Here is a 26,986-nt window from a genome sequence, read left to right as displayed (position 1 = left end):
TTTACAGTGTTTATATGCTGTTTAATAGGACATGTATGAGCAATTCTTTAGTCACCTTTTCATGTTTATTCAAATACTTTTCATTCATGATGATTTTTTTTATTGAACCAACCTCAAAAAGCACATCTCTCAGCACTACCGCTGGCTGGTGTATACGTCTCTATTACCCAGCCTTACGTGACCTAACCACTGATAAGTCTGATAAGTCTGTCAAAAGTGCACATGCCTTGGATGAACATTGCCATATGTCATGAAAAAGCTGTTGGGTTGAGGATACGGACTGATAAGACATTCCTTATGAAAACATGAGGTTGCATGTGACATGTAGAAAATATTCTGTAGTAAACAAAAATATAAATTCAGAATCAAATGTTCATTTCACTACCATAAGCCGCATCAATGTTGTTTTAGAGAATTTGGCCAGCTGGCTCACAACCACAGACCACATGTAACCACGCCAGCCTCTTCACCTGCAGGTTCATCTGAGACCAGCCACTCAGACGTCTGATGAAACTGTGGGTTTGCACAACTGAAGAATTTCTGCACAAACTGTCAGAAACCGTCAAATCTGCGTGCTCGTTGTCCTCACCAGGATCTTGACCTGACAGTGTGTATGGCGTCATGTGGGAGAGCGGTTTGCTGATGCCCCATGGTGGCGCTGGGGTTATAGTATGGGCAGGCAGACACAATTGCATTTTATCGATTTGGCAATTTGAATACACAGAGATACGGTGACAAGATTCTGAGGCCCATTACCGTGTCATTCGTCCGCCGCCATCACGTCATGTTTCAGCATGATGACGCACAGTCCAATGTCGCAAGGATCTGTGCACAATTCCTGGAAGCTAAAAATGTCCCAGTTCTTCCATGGCCTGCTGTAACGGCAGATTTCCTCTTCGTCTGAAGAGGAGTAAGGATCGGACCAAGATGCAGCGTGGTAAGTGTTCATTACGATTTATTAAAAATGAACTGAACACTGAAATTCAAAATAAAAACGATGTTATGAAAACGAAAACCGAAACAGTACCGTGTGGCGACAAACACTCACACGGAAACAAACACCCACAAACCAACAGTGAAACCCAGGCTACCTAAGTATGATTCTCAATCAGAGACAACTAACGACACCTGCCTCTGATTGAGAACCATACTAGGCTGAACACAAAAACCAACATAGAAAAACAAACATATACTGCCCACCCCAACTCACGCCCTGACCATACTAAATAAAGACAAAACAAAGGAAATAAAAGTCAGAACGTGACACCTGCATACTGACCAGACATGTCACCCATTGAGCATGTTTGGGCTGCTCTGGATCGACGTGTACGACAGCGTGTTCCAGTTCCTGCCAATATCCAGCAACTTGCCATTGGAGAGGAGTGGGACAAAATTCCACAGGCCACAATCAACAGCCTGATCAACTCTATGCGAAGGTGATGTCGCGCTGCATGAGGCAAATGGTGGTCATACCAGATACTGACTGGTTTTCTGATCCTTTTTCTAACTGAAAATGTTCATTTGTTGGGGTTAAGGCAGAAAATGGTTTCGCCTTAGTGTAAACTACCCCGGTCTGTGCACATTCTAAGCAATCAGTAACATTAATGATGGTTTCAGTGTCAAGGACACACTGGTGCTCCTGAGGAGTGAACTTAATACAAATTCCCCAAATATTACCTGCAGCTTAAATATGGCGTATTTAGCCCTGCTTATGTTTAACTGTCTGCTTCCTTTCTGTGTCCTAGAGACAGACTACATTTCTGGTCCAAAGTCCCTCTGAGGTTGGCCTTTTGGTTTAGCAAATTATTGACATGTGGAGTTTACTTCACAGCCCCAAAAACAGAACTACACAGAGGATTCTGAGGGAGGTAGAGTACAACAGTCTTCGGCCCCTGAGGAATTTAAATGACCGTCAACAGACAGTTAGCTAGAGGAGTGGCACTGTGGCACGATAGCGTATGATTATGCAATATTCTCTGCCACAGTTGATCAAGCAAATGGTCTGATTTAGAGGGTGGAGTGCCTTTTTGTCAGACCACAATCCTCACAAATGATTGATGGCTGGATATTAAAGGTTACTTTAACTAAACAAAATCAAGCGGAAAAGGAATGTTGCACAAATATGCCATTAACATGAATTTATTTGACATTTTCATGACAGTATTAACCCATTGAGATATACCATCTCATATTCGAGGAGGTCCTGAATAAGTGACATTTCAGCATTTCCCTGGTAGGCGGAAAGAAACCACGTTTGTTTGTTGGTTTTACCTCCACAATGACAAGTCTGGGCCTGTCACTTTCCCTCATTAAGCAAAAAGAAATTACAAAAAATGCTCTGTTTGCATTTATGATGTGTCTGTGTGACAAACTCGCACTGTATTGGTTTGGTTTCATCACAGGACCGCTCAAACTGTCTGTCCTCTATGCAGCCATGTGTGAACTGTGAAGAAATTGTGAAACGGAACGAGGAGTGATGGTGAACAGCCAATAAAGTCCTCTCTCTTCTCCATGGTTACGGTCCTGGCTGTAAACGGCAACGGGGCAACACAACACAAGGGCTATATTTGTGCTCCTTGGCTGGAGAGAGAAATGCCAGCCTCACCCTGTTTGCCTGCTCCACTACTCCTCTCACTCACCAACACAATCCCTTTCTCAAATATATATATATATATGTATGTATGTATGTATGTATGTATGTATGTATGTATGTATGTATGTATGTATGTGTGTGTGTGTGTGTGTGTGTGTGTGTGTGTGTGTGTGTGTGTCACCTCCAAAAGCTTATGTCAGACTGATCTGACATTTCCTTCTAATTTTTCATAACGTTTGATTGATACTGGGTGACAAGGTGTTATGTGTACGTATAAATGTGGGTTATTCATTGATAAAGAATGCAGAGAGAAAACATTCCATGCCCTGGCTGAATCAATCAATCATGCAGAAAGACGGGTGATCTTTATTTATGCAGTTGTGCTGACTGCACTGCGGTGCACACCCATTCATTTAAGGCTTTGGTATTTTTATTTTGGGATGGTGTACTTTCAGTACAACGTGGTGTTTAGGTAGGTGGGGTCAGTGCGTTCAGTGTTGAGGCATCACTCATCAGGAATGGCAGACCTACCCATCCATTGTCAGTGCGTGATGGCAATGACTCACTGCAGGGCTTGTCATGGGTGAGTGGACAAATGGGTCATTGGTATCTTATGGGTGTGGCCATGATGGTGGTGCTCCTCCTGGGTGGGTGTTAGTTCCATCCATGTTCTGTTTGTAGTTCCATCTCTGGTACAGTGTTGCTGATGGACATACACAGAAGGCCATTGTATACAGGTAGTTAAGCACGGAGCAATGGCAGGAGTTGGCCATTTGTTGCAAGATCCTTTTGTTGTTTTTTTGCCATAATTTGTTTTACATCTATTCAAAATGTGTGTGTGCTTAGCCTGTGTGAGTATCTACGTCTTTAGAAATCAAATGGAATTAAGTCACAATAAATGATCTTGCCAAAAGGAGACTGTGAAGAGCTAACAACGCGGCGCGGTAGTCATCCACTGAATGAGCCCCAGTTGCATTCAAAACAGTCACATACATTCATGTACACAATGTTTCTGAAAGATCAGCTCTGTTACTTGTAACTCCTATAGCCATCAGCCTAGCAGATTTACAGCCAATGTGAATCTGTATGGTATATACTGGTGCAGGTAGGGCCTCTGTCAGAGGGCTGCAGTTGTGTCTCGGACGTAACCACACAAGAAATTACTGTCAGACTTCCTCTTCCATTCCCATTGGCGGTCGAACTAGGAAGGATGTGACAGGCTTGTGGTTGATTTGGTTTGGATGAAGACCTCATGGTTGATTTGGTTTGGTTGAAGACCTCTTCATCTATCCCGGAGTGTGGAGGTTTGAAAAGTTGTATAGCTAAGAAGAGGCATTTGACTCACAGGAGGGGGCTATGTCCATGTTGATAAGTTATTGTCAAAGATTTGTCCCCGATTTGTCAACACCACCAAAATGAATGCTATCCAGTTCAGCAAGGTTGTAAGTAAGGGTGTGAACCTCTTAGAACTACCCATCCCGGATCCGGGAGAATTGTCATCAACTACACTAATTAGCATAGCGCAACCGTCAAAAAATATTACTAGAAAATATTCATATTCATGAAATCACAAGTGAAATATAGTGAAACACAGCTTAGCCTTTTGTTAATCACCCTGTCATCTCAGATTTTGAAATTGTGCTTTACAGCCAAAGCAAGACAAGTGTTTGTGTAAGTTTATCGATAGCCTAGCATAGCATTATGTCCAGCTAGCAGCAGGAAGCTTGGTCACGAAAATCAGAAAAGCAATCAAATTAAATCGTTTACCTTTGAGCTTCGGATGTTTTCACTCACTAGACTCCCAGTTAGACAGCAAATGTTCCTTTTGTTCCATAAAGATTATTTTTATAGCCGAAATACCTCCGTTTCTTGTCCACGTTTTGTTCAGAAATCCACCGAAAATTGCGGTCACGACAACGGTGAAAATAACTCCAAATTAGATCCATAATATCGATAGAAACATGGCAAACGTTTTTTATAATCAATCTGTGACAATTGGCTTTTCAGTAGGAGCAAGAGGAACAATGGCCACGTTTGTCTATTACGCACAAATCACTCTGAGAGCCACCACCTGACCACTGACGCAATGTTGTCGTTCATGCTCATTTTTCAAAATAAAAGCCTGAAACTATGTCTAGTGGCTGTAGACACATTAGGGAAGCCATAGAAAAAGGAATCTGGTTGAGATCCCTTTCAATGGGCAATAGGGATGCATAGAAAGACAGGGGTTTCAAAATAAGAGTCACTTCATGATTGGATTTTTCTCAGGCTTTCGCCTGCAATATCGGTTCTGTTATATTTTTTACAGTTTTGGAAACTGTAGAGTGTTTTATATCGTAAGCTGTAATTATATGCATATTCTAGCATCTAGTCCTGAGAAATAGCCCGTTTACTTTGGGAACGTTATTTTTCCAAAAATGAAAATAGTGCCCCCTAGTTTTTTAACTGAAAAACATATTTTTTTTCATCCCCCACTTAATTAAAATCCAAGTTTATCGCGAAACATTATTTTCCGTATTACAGCCGGAAGGCTATAAAGGCTTGGGGAGTTGTGTAATTCAAATAAAACCAGAGAGGAAGAGGCAAACTTTATGCTACTTGGGTGAATTTGCAAGGCAAGACATTGTGAGATACAGATTACCAAAACATATGAGCAAAACATATCTGCCTTCTTCTCTCTGGCGTTGGCCTGCTCTGCCTGCTCGGTCTCTTCGCTGGTGATATGTGTTCAGTTTTAGGTCTCTTGAGTGTAGAATATCCTATCCTATTCATGGAACCTACAGTAGGCTACTGGTAGCCTGTATTGATTAAGCTTTTCAGACATAATGGAATGTGGCCCCTTGCAAGCGCCTCGGCTAAGGAATGTTGTTTGTCTGGTAGGGTAGGCTAAACTATGTTTTTTTGTTTAAATGCCGACACAAAACCTCTGGTGATTCGAACTGACATTTTACTTCTGAAGCAGGCCTAAAGTCCATCGCTAGGCACAGTCAATCAAATAATCTTGAGCTGCTGCGAGTTTTCTGCTTGCCTGCTGCCTGCGCGCAGACCACTCTCTCCTAACAGAGTACTTTAAAATTATTAAATACCCTGACATTTAGTAGAAATAAAACACATCTATCTACCATACCATAAAAACTGCATAAAAATGATTTAATTGTCTGAAAAGTTATCAATGGTCGCTATTGGCAATAGCTGCGTTCTATTTCTGTAAAGGGTTGCGGGAGATATAACTGCATTGCCTGACCCTAGTAGTCATACATACAGTGCATTCAGAAAGTATTCAGACCCCTTCACGTTCTCTAAATATTTGTTAAGTTACAGCCTTATTCTAAAATGGATTTAAAAAAATGACCTATACATCAACCTATACACAATACCCCATAATGACAAAGCAAAACCAGTTTGACATTTTTTCTAATGAATAATTAATAAAAACTGAAAAACCTTATGTACATAAGTATTCAGACCCTTTTCTATGAGACTCGAAATTGAGCTCAGGTGCATCCTGTTTCCATTGATCATCCTTGATGTTTCAACAACTTGATTAGAGTCCATGTGTGGTAAATTCTATTGATTGGAGATGACTTGGAAAGGCACAGCTGTCTATATAAAGTCCCACAGTTGACAGTGCACGTCAGAGCAAAAACCAAGACATGAAGTCGAAGGAATTGTCTGTAGAGCTCTGAGACAGGATTGTGTCGAGGAACCGATCTGGGGAAGGGTACCAAACAATTACTGCAGCATTGAGGGTCCCCAAGAACACAGTGGCGTCCATCATTCTTAAATGAAAGAAGTTTGGAACCACCAAGACTCTTCCTAGAGCTGGCCGCTTGACCAAACTGAGTAATCAGGAGAGAAGGGCCTTGGTCAGGGAGGTGACCAAGCACCCGATGGACCTTTCAGAAGAACAACCACTCCACCAATCAGGCCTTTATTGTAGTGGCCAGGTGGAAGCCACTCCTCAGTGAAAGGCACACAACAGCCTGCTTGGAGTTTGCCAAAAGGCACCTAAATACTCTCAAACCATGAGAAACAAGATTCTCTGGTCTGATGAAACCAAGATTGAACTCTTTGGCCTGAATGCCAAGCGTCACGTCTGTACAATACAACTAATACAACTGTATTAGTTGAAAGCCCTACATGTTACAAGGGGTTTAGGTCAGGTCAGTGCACACAAACAAACAGTGGTGTATCAGAGGGTTCTGGATGAGGCAGGAAAACAAAGAGCTGGACACTAGTGTTCACAGTATGACCTTAGGACAACTCTGCTGTGTCATTACTATACAGAAATCTTATGATCCATTCTAACAGTCCAGACTATATACAGGCTATTTAGTGTGCTGCTAGAATGTACTGTAAGTGTGTTCTCATCAATATAGAACTGAACGTCATACTGTTTTCAACAGTTTACCTGAGTTCAAACAGTATGTTTTCTTTCAAATACTTTAGCCACACAAGTTCAAACCCCGCCCAGTTGGCACTCCAGGCAGGCTCAATCAAACACTCAACATATTTGAAAAGAAGCAAATACTATCCTAGTAATATGCTCTTTATTCTGTTGTAGAAAAATATTAGGGAATTGGCATTGCTCCTTTAAAGAAAATATGCGTACATTATAATTATGATGTTTGTACTAACCCATGTCCTCTTTCTCTCAGGTGCTGATCACCATATACTGGCTAGGTAGGAAGGCACAATGCGAGCCCTTCTATAATGGACCTAACTTAAGACTCAAGGCCTTCGAAGGACTACTGGACATAGCAGCGCTATCCAAGGTAAATAAATAACCTTACTGTACGCTGTGCTAGCCTAGGTTAACGTTCTATTACTCTATAATCATCCACTCTATTATACTCTATATAACCCATTCCATTTCTGTTTGTCCCTTCTAGTAATTATGTTTATATTGGTACAGTATTTATAGCCTTGGTCACAGATCTGTTTGTACTGTCTTGTTAACGTGTTTAAGTGTTTAGGAGTTTGCAAGACCAGGACCAAGTACAGTATTAGCACTATTAAATGTAAATCTGCCTCACTCTACTACAGTGGTCTAGACAAGTTTGGGGTCCATCCATTTCAATTTGGTCAATTCAGGAAGAGAATTAACATAAAAAATTGAAAGGTGCCTACAGTTTTTTAGTTATGTGTGCTACCATGTAATGGTTTGAGTAATCTGCCTAGCTAGGAATCGTATGAATGAAATCCTCTTTTACATCCACTGGCCAACACATCTCTATATCCTTCCTGGTATATTAGCTGTGTGTTAAGGAAGTCAGCCCATTGGTTTAGGGGTCTCAGAATACTTGACAGTCGGCACTTAAACCATCTCTACATTCTTCCTGGTATATTAGCTACAGTGGGGCAAAAAAGTATTTAGTCAGCCACCAATTGTGCAAGTTCTCCCACTTAAAAAGATGTGAGAGGCCTGTAATTTTCATCATAGGTACACTTCAACTATGACGGATTTTTAATGAATTTATTTGCAAATTATGGTGGAAAATTAAGTATTTGGTCAATAACAAAAGTTTATCTCAATACTTTGTTATATACCCTTTGTTGGCAATGACAGAGGTCAAACGTTTTCTGTAAGTCTTCACAAGGTTTTCACACACTGTTGCTGGTATTTTGGCCCATTCCTCCATGCAGATCTCCTCTAGAGCAGGGATGTTTTGGGGCTGTTGCTGGGCAACACGGACTTTCAGCTCCCTCAAAAGATTTTCTATGGGGTTGAGATCTGGAGACTGGCTAGGCCACTCCAGGACCTTGAAATGCTTCTTACGAAGCCACTCCTTCGTTGCCCGGGCGGTGTGTTTGGGATCATTGTCATGCTGAAAGACCCAGCCACGTTTCATCTTCAATGGCCTTGCTGATGGTAGGCTTTGTTACTTTGGTCCCAGCTCTCTGCAGGTCATTCACTCGGTCCCCCCGTGTGAATAGTGGTCTTGTATGTCTTCCATTTCCTAATAATTTCTCCCACAGTTGATTTCTTCAAACCAAGCTGCTTACCTATTGCAGATTCAGTCTTCCCAGCCTGGTGCAGGTCTACAATTTTGTTTCTGGTGTCCTTTGACAGCTCTTTGGTCTTGGCCATAGCGGAGTTTGGAGTCTAACTGTTTGAGGTTGTGGACAGGTGTCTTTTATACTGATAACAAGTTCAAACAGGTGCCATTAATACAGGTAACGAGTGGAGGACAGAGGACCTCTAAAGAAGTTACAGGTCTGTGAGAGCCAGAAATCTTGCTTGTTTGTAGGTTACCAAATACTTATTTTCCACCATAATTTGCAAATAAATTCATAAAAAATCCTACAATGTGATTTTCAGGATTATTTTCGTTCTCATTTTGTCTGTCATAGTTGAAGTGTACCTATGATGAAAATTACAGGCCTCCCTCATCTTTTTAAGTGGGAGAACTTGCCCAATTGGTGGCTGACTAAATACTTTTTTGCCAAACTGTATGTGTTATGGAAGTCTGCCCATTGGTTTAGGGGTCTCAAAATACTTGACAATCGGCACTAAAACCAATATATATCTTTTCTCCTGACTCAGCTATTTTAATCTTCTTTACTTCAGGAGTCCATAGGTCACTTGGTACATGTATGGAAGTGTGTTGGTCTCTGTGTGCGCACATTCATGGACTTGTGTCCCCCCAAAAAAGTGTTTTGAACTTACATATCTGTCACTTTGACCTACATGACTACATTGTGCATGCTCATTTATACAGTAAATATTATTCAACACGTCCTTAGGTCACAGCATTCAGATGTCTGTGTCAGCTGTCAGTTAATTTAACTAGTCTCTGATCATTGGTTTCATTTACTTACTTCAACAATTTAAGGGCGTTCTGTATAGTTGTCTAATGTTGATGGGGCATTTGGAAAGTATTCAGACCCCTTGACTTTTTCCACATTTTGTTATGTTGCAGCCTTATTCTAAAATATATTTTTTTTATATGACGAAGAGAAAACCAGTTTAGACATTTTTGCAAATTAATAATAACTGAAAAACTTTATATACATAAGTACCCTTTGCTGTGAGACCCAAAATTGATGTCAGCTGCATCCTGTTTCCATTGATCATCCTTGAAATGTTTCTACAACTTGATTTGGAGTCCACCTATGGTAAATTCAATTGATTGGACATGATCTGGAAAGGCACACACCTGCCTATATAAGGGACCATGGTTGACAGGGCATGTCAGAGCAAAAACCAAGCCATGTGGTCGAAGGAAATGTCCGTAGAGCTCCGAGACTGGATTGTGTCAAGGCACAGATCTGGGTAATTGTACCAAAACATTTCTGCAGCATTGAAGATCCCCAAGACCACAGTGGCCTCCATCATTCTTAAATGGAAGCGGTTTGGAACCACTAAGACTCTTCCTAAAGCTGGCCACATGGGTAAACTGAGCCAGCGGGAGAAAGGCCGATGGTCCTGATGGTCACTCTGACAGAGCTCCAGAGTTCCTCTGTGGTGATGGGAGAACCTTCCAGAAAGACAACCATCTCTGCAGCGTCTCCAACAATCAGGCCTTTATGGTACAATGGCCAGATGGAAGCCACTCCTCAGTAAAAGGCACATGATAGCCCGCTTGGAGTTTGTCAAAACGCACCTAAAGGACTCTCAGACCGTGAGAAACAAGATTCTATGGTCTGATGAAACCAACACCGAACTCTTTGGGCTGAATGCCAAGAGTCACATCTGGAGGAAACCTGGCACCATCCCTACGGTGAAGAATGGTGGTGGCAGAATCATGGTGTGGAGATGTTTTTCAGTGGCAGGTAATGGGAAACTAGTCAGGATTGAGGAAAAGATGAACGGAGCAAAGTACAGAGAGAACCTGCTCCAGAGTGCTCAGGACTTCAAACTGGAGCAAAGGTTCACCTTCCAACCGGAAAACGGCCCTAAGCACACAGCCAATGCAACGCAGGAGTGGCCTTGGGACAAGTCTCTGAATGTCTTTGAGTGGCTCAGCCAGAGCCCAGACTTGAACCTGATCGAACATATCTAGAGAGACCTGAAAATATTCAAAGTACATTCACATTATTGCTTACACCTATCAAGTTGTTTCCGGTCTACACAAGTGCCTAGGGAGGAGGGGTTAGGGTTTTTTCTGGGCAAGGCCTAACTATACTGACCCAATAAGCACATGTCCTTGAGATATCCCTTATTGGGACAGTGGGACAGTGGTTAGGGTGTTCGTCATTGGTGGTGGTGGCCCGCTAAGCGAGTCACCCTACTCTCAAATTCTTAGCAATATACACCTTTCAAAAGGTTGGGGTCACTTAGAAATGTCCTTGTTTTTGAAAGAAAACACCCTTTTTGTCTATTAAAATAACATAAAATTGATCAGAAATTCAGTGTAGACATTGTTAATGTTGTAAATGACTATTGTAGCTAGAAACGGCAGGTTTTTTATTGAATATCTACATAGGTATACAGAGGCCCATTATCAGCAACGATCACTCCTGTATTCCAATGGCACGTTGTTAGCTAACCCAAGTTTATTATTTTAAAAGACTAATTGATCATTTAGAAAACCCTTTTGCAATTATGTTAACACAGCTGAAAACTGCTGTCCTGATTAAAGTAGCAATAAAACTGGCCTTAGACTAGTTGAGTATCTGGAGCATCAGCATTTGTGGGTTTGATAACAGGCTCAAAATGGCCAGAAACAAAGACCTTCTGAAACTCGTTAGTCTATTCTTGTTCTGAGAAATGAAGGCTATTCCATGTGAGAAATTGCCAAGAAACGGAAGATCTCATACAACGATGTGTACTACTCCCTTCACAGAACAGCACAAACTGTCTCTAACCAGAATAGAAAGAAGAGTGGGAGGCCTCGGTGCACAACTGAGCAAGAGGACAAGTACATTAGAGTGTCTAGTTTGAGAAACAGCCTCACAAGTCCTCAACTGGCACCTTCATTAAATAGTACCCGCAAAAACCAGTCTCGATGTCAACAGTGAAGAGGCGACTCCGGGATGTTGGCCTTTTAGGCAGAGTTCCTCTGTCCAGTGTCTGTGTTCTTTTGCCCATCTTAATATTTTATTTTTATTGGCCAGTCTGAGATATGGCTTTTTCTTTGCAACTCTGCCTAGAAGGCCAGCATCCCAGAGTCACTTCTTTCCTGGGCGAAGAGATCAATGCTGCCTTTGCAGAGTTTTTCTTTGTCTAAAATTAAAATTTTCCTCGATTAACTCAATATTAAGGGGCAACACAGCTGCCATTTTCTTTTGTTGATTTTCTGCTTTACGATAGCCTATTGGAAACGGGTTAGCCTACAGCATGAATTCCATTAGCATGAGACAAGGCTTTAAAAATATATATTCAGTGCCTTCAAAAGGTTTTCAAACCTTTTGACCACATGTTGTTTTGTCACAGCCTGAATTTAAAATGTATTACATTTAGATTTTGAGTCACTGGCTATATTGTCAAAGTGGAATTATGTTTTTAGAAATGTTTTGAAATTAATAAAAAATGAAAAGCTGAATTGTCTTCAGTCAAGAAGTATTCAACCCCTTTGTTATGGCAAGCCTAAATAAGTTAATGCATGGACTCTATTTGTATGCAATAATAGTGTTTAATATGATTTTTGAATGACTACCTCAGCTCTGTACCCCACACATACAAGAAGCAGTGCATTTCAAACACAGATTCAACCACAAAGACCAGGGAGGTTTGCCAATGCCTCGCAAAGAAGGGCACAAATTGGTAGATGGGTACAAAACAAAGCTGACTTTGAATATCCGTTTGAACATGGTGAAGTTATTAATTGCACTTTGGATGGTGTATCAATACACCTAGTCACGAAAAAGATATAGGCATCCTTCTAACTCAGTAGCCGGAGAGGAAGTTAACCACTCAGGGATTTCACCATGAGGCCAATGGTGACTTTAAAACAGAGTTTAATGCCTTTTGATAGGAGAAAACTGAGGATGGAACAATAACATTGTAATTACTCCACCATACTAACCAAAATTACATAGTGAAAGGGAAGCCTGTGCAGAATAAAACATTCCAAAACATGCATGCAGTTTGCAATAAGGCACTAGTAAAATGGCAACAAAAATAGCAAAGAAATTAACTTTATGTCCTTAAAACAAAGCGTTATGTTTGGGGCAAACCAACACACATCACTTTGTACCACTCTTCATATTTTCAAGCATGGTGGCTGCATTATGTTATGGGTATGCTTGTCATCGGCAAGGACTGAGGAGTTTTTTGTTTTGCCTAACTTGCTGACCACACCGCTCGCATCACGTGCGCTACAAAATACATTTACACATACATGTTATTCAATCATTGCACCCACACTGCTTGCGTGCCGACGAGCGTCTGCATTGCCAATCGTGAAAATAGAAGTTGCTTCTATTTGTGACGCAGAACACGATGCAAGTCCTGCCTCTCCCATCTCCTCATTGGCTTTTAGAAGCATATACCCACGAGCCATCTCCTCATTGCTTATACCCACGTGGGTGATTGATAGATGAACATGTCGGTTGTGGTAATGCACCTTATTATGAAAGTTAGTCGCCAATCGCCATATAAAGTCCAAAGAAGAAAAAGCCTGGAAGGAGGAGAGATGACTAGAAATTATTTGGCTGATCGTTTTATGTGTGGATTAATTGTCGGAGTGGCTACAGGTTCATCTGCCTCCCCTAAAGCCCATTCTTGTGGGAAGCTGCTATAGACCACCAAGTGCTAACATCCATCATTCATTGAATCAGATGGCTCATTCACCACAAAGCCTACGCATCGAAGTATAACTGATAAATTATGAAAGACAAGAATTGTAATGTAATTTTTAATTATTTAAAGTGAGTGTGGAAGAGGTGATAAACAGCAATATTTTTTTCAACAATGACCAGCCCCTGGGGTCTGACAACTTGGATGGAAAATTACTGAGGATAATAGTGGGTGATATTGCCACTCCTATTTGCCATATTTTCCATTTAAGCCTACTAGAATGTGTGTGTGCCCCCAAGCCTGGAGGGAAGCAAAAGTTACCTAAGAATAGTAACGCCTCCTTTACTGGTTCAAATAGCTGACCAATCAGCCTGTTACCATCCCTTAGTAAACTTTTGGAAAAATGTTTTTTGACAACATACAATGCTATTTCACAGTAAATAAATTGACAACATAATTTCACCATGCTTATAGAGAAGGACATTCAACTAGCACAGCACTTACACAAATGACTGATGATTGGCTGAGAATGGATGATATTTGATGAAATTGATGTGGCTTTTGACATTATCGATCATAGTCTGCTACTTGCAAAATGTATGTTTTATGGCTTTACACCCCCTGTTATAATGTGGATAAAGAGTTACCTGTCTAACAGAACACAGAGGGTGTTTTTTAATGGAAGCCTCTCCAACATATTACAGGTAGAATCAGGAATTCTGCGGATGTCTATGTAATGCCGATCACTATACATATCAGCTACTACTGCGACTGAAATAACTGCGACATTTAACGAAGAGTTGCAGTTACTTTGAGTGGGTGGCAAGGAATAAGTTTCAACTAAACCCTAAACCTTAACAAAGTCTTGTAATAAATAATGTGGAAATTGAGCAGGTTGAGGTGATTAAACTGCTTGGATTGTAAACTATCATGGTCAAAACACATTGATACAACAGTAACTAAGATGGGAGCTGCTCTGCCTTCTTGACAGCACTGTCAACAAGGCAGGTCCTACAGGCCCTTTTTTGTGTCGCACCTGGACTACTGTGTGGTCAAGTGCTGCAAAAAAGAACTGCAATTGGTTCAGAACAGGGCAGCATGACTGGCCCTAATATCAATAACATGCTCTCCTGGCTCAAAGTGGAGGAGAGATTGACTTCATCACTACTTGTTTTTGTAAGAATGCACCGAGGTGTCTATTTAAACTACTAGGACACAGCTCAGACACCAATGCATATCCCACAAGACATGCCACCAGAGGTCTCTTCACAATCCCTAATTCCAGAACCGACTATGGGAGGCGCACAGTACTACATAGAGCCATGGCTACGGGGAACTCTATTCCACATCAAGTAACTGATGCAGCAGTAGAATCTGATTTAAACAGATGAAAATATACCTTATGGAACAGCGGGGACTGTGAAGAGACACAAACACAGGCACAGACACACGTAGAAATGGATTTTGTATTGTAGTTATTTGGTAGTAGAGTAGTGGCCTGAGGAAACACACTTAATGTGTTGTGAAAAGTGTTATGAAATGTAATGGTAATATTCTAAATTATCTATAACTGCCTTAATGTTGCTGGACCCCAGGAAGTGTAGCTGCTACCTTGGCAGCAGCGAATGGGGATCCTTAATAAATACTAATACAAAAGTTGGCTGGATGTCCTTTGGGTGGTGGACCATTCTTGATACACACAGAAAACTGTTGTGCGTGAAAAACTCAGAAGCGTTGCAATTCTTGACACACTCAAACCGGTGCGCCTGGCACCTACTACCATAACCCATTCAAACGCACTTAAATCTTTTGTCTTGCCCATTCACCTTCTAACTGGCACACAGTCCATGTCTCAGTTGTCTTAAGGCTTCTTTAACCTGTCTTCTCCCCTTCACTGATTTGAAGTGGATTTGACAAGTAACATTAATAAGGGATCATAGCTTTCACCTGGTCAGTCTGTCATGGAAAGAGCGGATGCTCCTAATGTTTTGTACAGTCAGTGGATAATTATAGTGACAGATAATGAACAGTAGCAGCAGCGTAGTGCAAAAAGGGTCAATGGAGATAGTCCGGGTAGCTGTGGAGTCGATGTCTGCTCCCCCGCAAAAATCGAATTAGCATAATACCAATTCTAAATGTCTGTTCTAATCTAGAGATGTCTGTTTAGTTGCATCGGATGTGTCTCAATCAATCGGCCGATGTCGCACTTCTGCACCACAAGCATCTTGGGACTCATCTGAAGTCGGTACAGCCGATCTGCCGACTTCTGTCTGTAGCCTCCGAACAGTTTGGGCTACACACTAATATGACCCCTCTGTGGAAAGGTGTGTGAATACTTTTGATTGCACTGCATGTCAAAGTGTGTCAAATATGTAAGTTGAAAACACTTTTAAAAGCAGTGTGTGTGTGTGAGTATTCCTAACCTTGCCAACAGACAATAAGAGCTGTGAATGGATCAGTGGTTCATTGATTAGGGCCTTGATGGGCTTGGCAAAAGTAACAAGGCGTGATGTGTAATTAAACTACTTGTTTTGGAGAACATTTCTTTGGGATCATCACGCGACGTCCTGACAACTGATACACAGAAATGTTATTCCCATGAAACGTGTCTAGAACATTCATATCTTATGTTCTGAGAACATGGCAACCATATTCTGTGTATGTTTGGTGGGACGTTGATGAAATATTTTCCTAAACCACAGAAAACTGGACATATGAATGTTTTTGTAACGTTCCCATGAAAAGTGTCCAGAACATGAATGTATTATGTTCTGAATACATGGTAACCATGTTCTGGGTAAGTTCTCCTTGACAATTAAGGGAATGGTCTCTTGGAAACATTCCGTGTACATCACGGGAACATTCCTATGAAATCATTAGTTAATGACCTAATGAGACTCTTAAGGTTCTCTGGTTGTGGGAACGTTTTATGTTAGCTGGGCAGGGCTTGTTTGTGTTCTTACGCTAAGCCCTTTAGACTGTAAACAGTTATCAGTGTCGTCATCATCACACAGAGCATGGCTTATTGGCTGTGCCTGCATGACTGACTGGAAAACAGTTAGGGGTCAGAGTTCCGGTCATCAGAAGTGTGTGTTGGGTGAGATGGCTGGTTGTCTTCAGTAATTTAGGGACATCTTGTGACTTGAGATGATTGACATCACAATATTCACTGTTCTGGAGAAGGGGTTAAGAAACTAACTCTAACTCTACAAGTGTTTGTGTCATGGGTGTACATGTGTTTTTTTTTTGGGGGGGGGGGGGTTACTATCCTTGTTGAGACCAGAGGTCCTCACAAGGATAGTAGAACGGACATTTCGCGGGATCCCACAAGGAAAAAGGATATTTTAGGTTTAGTGGTTAGGGTTAGAATTACGGTCAGAATTACAGTTAAGGATTTGGTGTAAAGGTTATGGTTAGGGATAGTTTTAGGGTTTGGGAAAATAGGATTTTGAATGGGAATCAATTATTTGTCTGTGTGTGTTATCATGTACCTGGGGAGGATAACCCTAAGGAGTTAAATGACTGAAAGACACATCGCTCACAATTGTGTTTGTTCGTGTGTGTGTATATTGCAGGCACTTAAGGAATCATCCGGCCAGAGAGCCAGCAGCAGCAGAAGATTTAGAGAAGAGACAGCTGGTATAGTGGGAGAGAGGATATATTACCTATACTGAGAGGAGGAGGACACAGGGTTCTAGACCACACAGCAGAACCCTGACAACACGCTCAAAGCAGCAGTGAGGGTATGGACCAACACTCACTCACTCACTCACTCACTCACTCACTCACTCACAGACAGACTGACACACACATGTCAATCGGACAGGACTTGAGTTGTGTTTAGGTTAGACTTTTTATGCTGTGTTTTAGGCTCTTAGCAGTATACCTTTAGCCTCTATATCTTAGTCTGAAATGTTGAGTGGTAGTGTTAACGTGATGCTATTTCAAGGGTGGGTATCTATTTGTTTATTTTGGACTATCTGAGGTAATCTGTGAAGTTCACACTGAGCATGTTGATTTTACTGATACCAGGTCTTTGTTGGCATTTGACAGTGGGTGGACTAGTTTAGCGTTTCAGTCAGTAATTAGAGAGAGACTTGGCTCCCACTGTGAGAGACAGACCAGAGATACATTCCAGATGCTTCCACACCAGCCTGTAAATTAAGCAAGGAGGGGGTAATAGGCCTCTGTTCCCAAAGCAATGCGCACCACCCCCTCTACCCTTGTACTGGGGTGTGTTCAGTGAGGTGAAAGGTTCAGAATTTTAGTGAGGTGTTCAGTGAGGTGAAAGGTTCAGAGTCCGATGGACTGTTTTTATGTCTCTGTGTCCAGTATGAAGGAAGTTATTGGAAGTTTTGTGAGCCAATGTTAGCATGAGTCCATTTTACTTTAAGGACATAGATAAAGGGCCTCATTCCCAAAATCCCAAAGTATCCCTTTAAGTATAGAGCTGACCAGATTCCCTATTTTATCTGCCAGACAATTATATCGCAAACAACACTAAGTAGACTTCTACTATTCTGACCTTTTCCTTGTCTCTCCTCCTGGACCGACCTCTGAACTCTACCCCCTTCCATTCTCTGCTCTCCACTGCCTTTTCCTCCCTTCTCCCACCTTCCATTCCCCTCACCTCCCTTTCTGGTCTCCACTTGTCCATTCTGTCTTTCACCTCTTCTCTCCCCTCTCTCAGAGACCTCCGTCTTACTCTTTCCTGCCCCTCTAATCTCCACTGTCCTTCCCCTCCCCTCTTCCTTCACCTCGCACCTCAATTTGACCCCTTTTCCTTCTGTCTATCTCCTCATCCCCCACCTCTCCTCCCCCAGGTTGTGAGAGTGTCGCGGAGACGGACTCAGTCTTCAGGATGGCGGCAGACAGTAACAAGGATTCACTGCACTACCGCCGCTCGCTGGTCATCGAGCCTAAAACGACCACGCAGTTCAACCAGTTCCTGCCCACCAAGGACAAGCCAGCGGCCTATGTGCCAGCGCCGCTCCGCAAGAAGCGGGCCGAGCGCCATGAGGACAGCCGCCGGAGCTGGGCCAGCCCCATGTACACGGAGGAAGATGGCACCTTCACCAGGTAGCAGAGTCATACACACATCTGTAGCCTATACACCAGAAATCAGCTGCCTCTAATCTTTGACCGCAGGTGCTGCTCTAGCAAATCCTTTCAGATCTCTCAATGGTTAAGTTATCCAGATGGATGGGGCTCATTTCCTTACTCTTTCTTCCCTCCACTATTTTTAATGGCACATGCTTACATTACTTTATCACGCTATCACAACCGTTTCCAGTGATTCCCGTTAGCCTTTTTTTGTTGGTTAGTGATTCCATTCTCATTCATAAAACGTGGGTCTGCACTGCTTTACTCTACTTTTACACTACTTCACTGTGTTGATTCCACCTGTCTGACCTCTCTCCTCCCCACTTCCTCTCTCTTTCTCTTTCCTAAACCCTCTCCTCTCCCCTGGGCTGTAACCGAATGAAGTCTGGTGGACTGCATGTCAGTCGCTGGCTCTCCTCAGCCCCAACCTCTTCCGGCACCTCCCCCCTCTCACCCCCATGCACCTGAAGGCTCCACCCACACTAGCCACCACGCTGCCGGTCAAAGGTCGATGCAGCTTTTCCATTGATTGTAACATCACAGGAGCACTCTAGATTGTTTTAGTACTAACAGCGATACAGTAATACAAAGCTAAGCTAATAACATTGTTCTTCCAAGCCTTGAAGAGCAGTTTGTTTTGAGAGGTGTACCAGTTATATTATACTGAGGAATAATCACTTTGCTGTCTTGCTGTTTAGTCCAATTTGCATCTGTACATATGTTAAGATACTGGCCGTGTCTGAAATATGGCCTGCCTACTACTTACTTAAACTGTGTCCTAATCGTACTACATTCTATTTAAAACATACTGTTTAGTAAAAATATATTCAGTAAGCAACAAATATCAACATACTACTCATCTGAGGACGTAACCCAGTTTGCACATAATGTTCTGAAAACCATATGTTTCTTTGAGCTTTGTGAGAGTGTGGTTTTCCTATGGTTATTATGCATAAAACCATCCCACAACTTTCTCAGAATGGTGTAGGATCGTTGCTTGGCTTTGGAACATTGTCAGCACATTTAAGGGACTTGACAAAAAAAACAATTGTCTTGGTATTTAGTTACTTTAACAGAATGATTTCTAAAAGTTCAAACATGGTTACAATTATTTAACATTTTGGTAATGTTCTAGGAACATTGGGAATTATTTAACATTTTGGTAATGTTCTAGGAACATTGGGAATTATTTAACATTTTGGTAATGTTCTAGGAACATTGGGAATTATTTAACATTTTGGTAATGTTCTAGGAACATTGGGAATTATTTAACATTTTGGTAATGTTCTAGGAACATTGGGAATTATTTAACATTTTGGTAATGTTCTAGGAACATTGGGAATTATTTAACATTTTGGTAATGTTCTAGGAACATTGGGAATTATTTAACATTTTGGTAATGTTCTAGGAACATTGGGAATTATTTAACATTTTGGTAATGTTCTAGGAACATTGGGAATTATTTAACATTTTGGTAATGTTCTAGGAACATTGGAAATTATTTAACATTTTGGTAATGTTCTAGGAACATTGGGAATTATTTAACATTTTGGTAATGTTCTAGGAACATTGGGAATTATTTAACATTTTGGTAATGTTCTAGGAACATTGGGAATTATTTAACATTTTGGTAATGTTCTAGGAACATTGGGAATTATTTAACATTTTGGTAATGTTCTAGGGACATTGGGAATTATTTAACATTTTGGTAATGTTCTAGGGACATTGGGAATTATTTAACATTTTGGTAATGTTCTAGGGACATTGGGAATTATTTAACATTTTGGTAATGTTCTAGGGACATTGGGAATTATTTAACATTTTGGTAATGTTCTAGGGACATTGGGAATTATTTAACATTTTGGTAATGTTCTAGGAACATTGGGAATTATTTAACATTTTGGTAATGTTCTAGGAACATTGGGAATTATTTAACATTTTGGTAATGTTCTAGGAACATTGGGAATTATTTAACATTTTGGTAATGTTCTAGGAACATTGGGAATTATTTAACATTTTGGTAATGTTCTAGGAACATTGGGAATTATTTAACATTTTGGTAATGTTCTAGGAACATTGGGAATTATTTAACATTTTGGTAATGTTCTAGGGACATTGGGAATTATTTAACATGTTGGTAATGTTCTAGGGACATTGGGAATTATTTAACATTTTGGTAATGTTCTAGGGACATTGGGAATTATTTAACATTTTGGTAATGTTCTAGGGACATTGGGAATTATTTAACATTTTGGTAATGTTCTAGGGACATTGGGAATTATTTAACATTTTGGTAATGTTCTAGGAACATTGGGAATTATTTAACATTTTGGTAATGTTCTAGGAACATTGGGAATTATTTAACATTTTGGTAATGTTCTAGGAACATTGGGAATTATTTAACATTTTGGTAATGTTCTAGGAACATTGGGAATTATTTAACATTTTGGTAATGTTCTAGGAACATTGGGAATTATTTAACATTTTGGTAATGTTCTAGGAACATTGGGAATTATTTAACATTTTGGTAATGTTCTAGGAACATTGGGAATTATTTAACATTTTGGTAATGTTCTAGGGACATTGGGAATGTTCACAAATGGTTCAGAATATGTTAATAAACAAAGTTTTTCTGTGGGAATTTCAGTACTTCAGCATAACATTCCCTACAGGTTTCCTCATGGTTCTATTCAAAGTCATGTTCTCATTGTTCCGAGAACGAAAACTTTCCATAGAAACCACATGAAAGCTTTATTAACGTTCAGAGAACGTTCTAAGAGCGTTATTTAAAAACATACACATTCCATTCTCAGCATCACCAAACCTCTCTCTAACCTCTTTCTCGTGAACTGTGTTCAGGTGTGTTGGCCGCACCCACTAATTGGCCACACCTGATATTTATGAGTTCTTGTTTCCTTTGAAATGGGGTTGGTTTGAACAGACATAAATGAACAGGTTTATATGAGTAAAAAAAACAGCATGCTACTGTAGCTCCGTAATGGTGGCAAAGTGGACGGATTCCATGGATAGAGAAGAGAAGATCATAGGTTTAAATCTCACTGACGCCATGCCACAATAAAACATAAATGTGTTTCCATGATTAATGCCTAATTTCCATGTGTCCTATCTGTGCTTGGTGTTCAGTTAATCCAAACTATCTAGCCGTGTAACTAAAAATCTTATTGAAACATGTTCCCAGAAGGTTATTTAGTTACTTTAAAATAACCTATAATGTCCTTCCAGGAAAACTTTCAGGGAACCATAGTAAAATGTTCATCATAACCTCACTGCAACCTAAAAAGTAAAGTTCCCAAAACAGGTGAAATGTACACTTCCGTTCTCAGAATGTTTAATGAACTTTTAATGGTTTTAATGGTCAGGAACCAATGGTCGCAGAACCAATGGTTGTTCATACAACTTCCAATGAACCAAACAAGCTACCTGGGAAGTATTGGTGTTCAGACACAACCATAGTACAGTGTTTGCCAAACACTTACGATATGAATAAGCTGCTTCTGGATCCTATTAAAAGGTCCCCTGTTTGATGGAGCCCTGTTTTAAATCCAACATAACCTTCCTTTTTTCTTTCGATCTATCTTCTCTCTGCTACTGCCCCCCCCCCCCCCACCTCCCTCCAGTACTTACAACACTCAGCCACCACACACTGCCCCCTACCAGCCCCCCAAACTGAAACCCTCCAACATCCCGTACGTTGAGCGCTCCCCGGTGGTACTCCCTAGGATCGACCGCACCTTGGTGCCCCGGCTGGTCAAATGAAAGAAGCGTGCCCTCCTGAGGCATGAAAACCACCATCAAGACCATCATCCCCGACATCGAGCGGGACAACGTCATCTTTCAGAAGGTAAATCCGCCCCAAGATGGTCGGCGGTGGAGACCACTGTTGGGTGCCGCTGACCGCTACCACCCGATGTCCAACCTGAGCCATGGGCCATGCCCACTTGACCCAAGAGGCTGAGGGTGGGGAGAACCGTGAGCAAAGAGGGGATGGGCACCCCAAAACGGACTACATGCTGCTGAGGAAGTTTGGGGTGGTGCTCTGGGTGGAGGTGAGGGCAGTGGGTATCCAAGGTCAGAGGTCATATCTAGGTACATCAGCCAATCCGATGGTCGGTCTGTGCCCACTACCTGTAGCGAGGTCAACCTGCAGAAGATATTGGCGATTAGGGAGGCGAGCCGGCTGAGATGCAAGAAGAGTATGATGATGATTGAGAAGTTAGCCTTTCTGAACACTTAGGAGCTAGAATGGCAGTCGAAACAACAATACCGCTTGTTTGATCCCCGTTTGATCCTTGTGTGTGTGTGTTTGTGTGTGTGTTTGTGAGAGCTGTTTAGTTCTAAGAACACTTTTCTGTCTGTTGTTGACATGCCCTAAATGGCATGTGGATATGCCTTGTTACCGAGTGGTGTTTGCCTCGTAGAAGGGTTAATTCTATCCCAAGAACCAAACCTTACATACTTACTGGAACATGTTTTATAAAATACTATTTGACTGTAACTGTATTTTGAACACATAAACATTCCACCAGGGGTGGAAATGTAGCAACATAACCCACTGCTTAAAAAGACCTTGGGTGTTTTAAATGTTTATCTTCAGCTTTTGAGGAAGTGGATTGATCGATTAGGTCGTAGGATAAACAAATGGCCTTTTTTTTAAACCCAGGTTGTGGTATTTTCTGAAACCGTACATGCTATTAGATTCTGAAGCTCTAAAATCCAACACCCTAAGTGAATGACCTTTCTGCACACCCTGTAAAACTGCTGCTAACCTTTTTGAAGTGCTATTGCTAAAGACACCACCACATGAATACTGTTGTCAAAGTCCATCGGATTTAACTGACACAAGACCCTACTCACATTCGTTGTTTTTCTGCTCGTGAATTGACTTTGACGGTGAATTTAAAAAGATGTTGTCACCGCTATTTGAATAACACAGTGGGTGTTTCTCAATATGCAGCCTACCGTGCTCAGAGCATGCAAATTGGCGCACGGGAGAGTTGGCGCATGAGTCAAAATCAAAGTATGCAAAACAGAGCCCGGTGGGCCCGGTGTACTCCGTTTGTACATATTTTGAAACATACATAGATTGACGCAAGCCTCAATGAAAAGTATGCACAGAAATATGACATACCATGTATAAAAAAGGAAGCTAAATGTATTGAAATCAATGGCGGCTATTGAAGCGAGAGAAAACAATCTCTGACTTCGGAATGAAATATTGCCAATTCACATCTCATATTGCCTGACTACATTATTTTATCTTGATACCTTAATAAACACATACTGTGTTAATTTTGGCATGTTTACCTGCCTACGATACCCTCTGTAGTGTGCATAGATCAATAGCCCATAGTAAGTCAATAGGGCTAACTGTCTGGCTAGTTAGCTAACCATGAAGAATTGGCTGTATGAGTTTTGCCTCGTAAACTAGCTAGCTATCTAGATTATTACGTTTCACTTTTAGTTAGCTGATAATTAGTAAAAGTTTGCTTTGTGTGCATCTTGTTTATTCTCTTTTGCCATTGTCCTGGCTGGAACAAGGCTCAGTGAATAGGGAGGTGTAGCGTGAGGATAAAAAAAAAAACGTGTACCTTTATTTAACTTGGCAAGTCAGTTAAGAACACATTCTTATTTACAGGGACTGCCTAGGAACAGTGGGTTAACTGCCTTGTTCAGGGGCAGAACAACAGATTTTTTTTTACCTTGTCAACTTAGGGATTTGATCTTGCAACCTTTCAGTTATTGGTCCAATGCTCTAACCACTTGGCTACCTGCCGCCAAAATAATACAGTAGGGGGAGTACGAGTGCTTCTCAAATGTAATATTTTATGCATTCTCCACACTCTCATCCTCACAAGAACATACTCAAGAGAACGTCCTTTGAGAATACACTCAGAGCATGAGAGAGTGGAGCACGGGAGTAAGCATATTGAGAAACACCCAGTGTCTCCTCTCGACGTCACATTGACCTGGGCAGCAAGGAGCAGTATTAGCACAGTGGGGCGAAAAGGGGTTTGAACATGGGTAAGCTCTACAATATATAAACTCAGCAAGAAAAGAAATGTCCCTTTTTCAGGACCCTTTCTTTCAAAGATAATTCGTAAAAATACAAATAACTTCACAGATCTTCATTGTAAAGGGTTTAAACACTGTTTCTCATACTTGTTCAATGAACCATAAACAATTAATGAACATGCACCTGTGGAACGGTCGTTAAGACACTAACAGCTTACCTACGGTAGGCAATTAAGGTCACAGTTATGAAAACTTAAAACAATAAAGAGGCCTTTCTACTGACTCTGAAAAACATCAAAAGAAAGATGCCCAGGGACCCTGCTCATCTGCGTGAACGTGCCTTAGGCATGCTGCAAGGAGGCATGAGGACTGCAGATGTGGCCAGAGCAATAAATTGCAACGCCTAAGACAGCGCTACAGGGAGACAGGACAGACAGCTGATCGTCCTCGCAGTGGCAGACCACGTGTAACAACACCTGCACAGGATCGGTACATCTGAACATCACACATGCGGGACAGGTACAAGATGGCAACAACAACTGCCAGAGTTACACCAGCAATGCACAATCCCTCCCCATCAGTGCTCAGACTGTCCGCAATAGGCTGAGAGAGGCTGGACTGAGGGCTTGTAGGCCTGTTGTAAGGCAGGTCCTCACCAGATATCACTGGCAACAATATTGCCTATGGGCACAAACCCACCGTCGCTGGACCAGACAGGACTGGCAAAAAGTGCACTTCACTGACAAGTCGCGGTTTTGTCTCACCAGGGGTGATGGTCGAATTTGCGTTTATCGTCGAGGGAATGTCCGTTACACCGAGGCCTGTACTCTGGAGCGGGATCGATTTGTCATTGCAGGCAATCTCAACGCTGTGCGTTACAGGGAAGACATCCTCCTCCCTCATGTGGTACCCTTCCTGCAGACTCATCCTGACATGACCCTCCAGCATGACAATGCCACCAGCCATACTGCTCGTTCTGTGCGTGATTTCCTGCAATACAGGAATGTCAGTGTTCTGCCATGGCAGCGAAGAGCCCGGATCTCAATCCCATTGAGCACGCCTGGGACCTGTTGGATCGGAGGGTGAGGGCTTGGGCCATTCCCCCCCAAAATGTCTGGAAACTTGCAGGTGCCTTGGTGGAAGAGTGGGGTAACATCTCACAGCAAGAACTGGCAAATCTGGTGCAGTCCATGAGGAGGAGATGCACTGCAGGAAGACATGAAAACATGAAATTCCCCAATGCTGTGTGATGGGATGAAAGTTGTTGCCATCTTGAGTCTATGGCCACGTGAAAACACATTCCGTGTACACACCCTCACAAACACACATACACGTTCCTTATCACTAACACACACACAGCATTTATGTCTGACACACACTCACAAAAAACTATCCATTTAAAATCAAATCCAATTTTATTTGTCACATGCGCCAAATAGAACAGGTATAGACTTTACTATGAAATGCTTGCTTATGAGCCCTTCCCAACGATGTAGAGTAACACATTTTATAATAGTAATCCTGTACATAAGAATGAAGCTATATACAGTGACTACCAGTACCATATCAATGTGCCAGACTATGAGGTATTTCAAGTAAATATGTACATAAAGGTAGGGTAAGGGGACTAGGCTTCAGAATATACACTGCTCAAAAAAATAAAGGGAACACTGAAACAACACAATGTAACTCCAAGTCAATCACACTTCTGTGAAATCAAACTGTCCACTTAGGAAGCAACACTGATTGACAATACATTTCACATACTGTTGTGCAAATGGAATAGACAACAGGTGGCAATTATAGGCAATTAGCAAGACACCCCCAATAAAGGAGTGGTTCTGCAGGTGGTGACCACAGACCACTTCTCAGTTCCTATGCTTCCTGGCTGATGTTTTGGTCGCTTTTGAATGCTTGCGGTGCTTTCACTCTAGTGGTAGCATGAGACGAAGTCTACAACCCACACAAGTGGCTCAGGTAGTGCAGCTCATCCAGGATGGCACGTCAATGCGAGCTGTGGCAAGAAGGTTTGCTGTGTCTGTCAGCGTAGTGTCCAGATCATGGAGGCGCTACCAGGAGACAGGCCAGTACATCAGGAGATGTGGAGGAGGCCGTAGGAGGGCAACAACCCAGCAGCAGGACCGCTACCTCCGCCTTTGTGCAAGGAGGAGCAGGAGGAGCACTGCCAGAGCCCTGCAAAATGACCTCCAGCAGGCCACAAATGTGCATGTGTCTGCTCAAACGGTCAGAAACAGACTCCATGAGGGTGGTATGAGGGCCCGACGTCCACAGGTGGGGGTTGTGCTTACAGCCCAACACCGTGCAGGACGTTTTTCATTTGCCAGAGAACACCAAGAATGGCAAATTCGCCACTGGCACCCTGTGCTCTTCACAGATGAAAGCAGGTTCACACTGAGCACATGTGACAGACGTGACAGTCTGGAGACGCCGTGGAGAACGTTCTGCTGCCTGCAACATCCTCCAGCATGACCAGTTTGGCGGTGGGCCAGTCATGGTGTGGGGTGGCATTTCTTTGGGGGGCCGCACAGCCCTCCATGTGCTCGCCAGAGGTA

General features: G+C 41.9%; 1 protein-coding gene across 8 annotated transcripts in view; it reads left to right on the top strand.

Moving 5' to 3' along the window:
* The window catches only part of LOC109871121 (LIM domain only protein 7), a 113,104-nt gene that overhangs the window by 38,894 nt on the left and 47,224 nt on the right, over window positions 1–26,986 (top strand). For all 8 annotated transcript variants that reach the window (XM_031805673.1, XM_031805672.1, XM_031805676.1 and 5 more), the window contains 3 exons: window positions 7,252–7,368; window positions 16,853–17,020; window positions 18,101–18,356. The gene's annotated coding sequence lies outside the window, so the exon portion shown is untranslated. The remainder of the gene's footprint in view (window positions 1–7,251; window positions 7,369–16,852; window positions 17,021–18,100; window positions 18,357–26,986) is intronic.

The sequence above is a fragment of the Oncorhynchus kisutch genome, linkage group LG26 (genome assembly GCF_002021735.2).
Source record: "Oncorhynchus kisutch isolate 150728-3 linkage group LG26, Okis_V2, whole genome shotgun sequence".
Classification (NCBI taxonomy): domain Eukaryota; kingdom Metazoa; phylum Chordata; class Actinopteri; order Salmoniformes; family Salmonidae; genus Oncorhynchus; species Oncorhynchus kisutch.
Note: the sequence above shows the minus strand (reverse complement) of the source record. Positions and strands in the feature narration are given on the sequence as shown.